Source organism: Echinops telfairi, unplaced genomic scaffold (assembly GCF_000313985.2).
Source record: "Echinops telfairi isolate 266 unplaced genomic scaffold, ASM31398v2 ScPeMD7_17;HRSCAF=63, whole genome shotgun sequence".
NCBI lineage: Eukaryota > Metazoa > Chordata > Mammalia > Afrosoricida > Tenrecidae > Echinops > Echinops telfairi.
The window spans coordinates 8,105,107-8,106,333 of record NW_022103914.1 but is presented as its reverse complement, the minus strand read 5'-3'; positions in this window follow the sequence as shown (position 1 = coordinate 8,106,333).

Sequence of the window (1,227 nt, the reverse complement as noted above, 5' to 3'; positions counted from 1 at the left end):
TGAACTGAGTGAGTGAGTGAGTGAATGAACTGAGTGAGTGAGTGAGTGAGTGAGTGAATGAACTGAGTGAGTGAGTGAGTGAATGAACCGAGTGAGTGAGTGAGTGAGTGAATGAACTGAGTGAGTGAGTGAGTGAACTGAGTGAGTGAGTGAGCGAGTGAGTGAATGAACTGAGTGAGTGAGTGAGTAAGTGAGTGAGTGAATTGGCATTTCTCTCCACTCCTCCATCCCCACTGATTCCAGTGAATCTGTATCACTAGAGCCGATGCCTAGGAATCTGTGTGGTGCACAGGCCCCGCCAGTGATCCTGCTGTCCACTGAGGTTTGGGAATCATCGAGCCAGCTGATCGCTAAGGACTGGTTTAATTTATTCTACGATCTATAAATGTTCCGAGGGATGGCAGCCTCAGAAGAACAGCCCTGCTCCTCACCATACAGTTGAGTTTCAATGGCCATGAACATCCTGGCCTTCTCCCCACCGTGATTGGGTACCTTGGCTGCACATTAGAATCATGCTTGGGGCTTTACAAAACTACCAGAGCTATGGTTTCCAAGCAGGGATTAGGCGTGTGTGTGTGTGTGTGTGTGTGTGTGTGTGTGTGTAATAAACCTCTGTTCCCCACCCTCATGTTCTCGTAGTAAAAAGGCAACAACAACAACAAAAAAAGCTTTGGGGTCCCTGGTAGTGGGTCCACAGAAGGGGAGTCGATTTTGTGGCCGATCTCCCTGATGAGATTAAATCAAAATCACTTGGCATCACAGAAGGCTGTCTTAACAAAGTGGATGCCGGGGCCTTTAGGGACAGTGAATTATTTGATGTAGCTCTTCTGGCCAAGTTCTCTAATTCCCGCCAAATGACCTTCCTCTGCCTAGGTCTGGTAAGAAGGTGGGGGAATATACTGATAGGGTTCACCTGTGGGTAACTAAGATGAGGATTCCCTGGAGTGGTGTCCTGCTGTGTATAAAATGAGCCTCTGAGAAGCAGGAGGAAATACCAGCAGGAGTGTGGAGCACCCTCTGGACCCAAGATCCCTGCTCAGTGAACCCACTGGATCCAGAAGACAGAGTGCAACAGCAGACCCAGGACTCAGAATCTGGAACAAAGCGATGGCCTACCTAACTCACGCAGCAAGTAAAGCTGAGTGCTTTTGTTCAGGAGGCTGGCTTGCAGAATGGGGTGACTTTGGGCGCTTGATTTGGGGAGCTGGGCTTGCTGAGCCACACAAG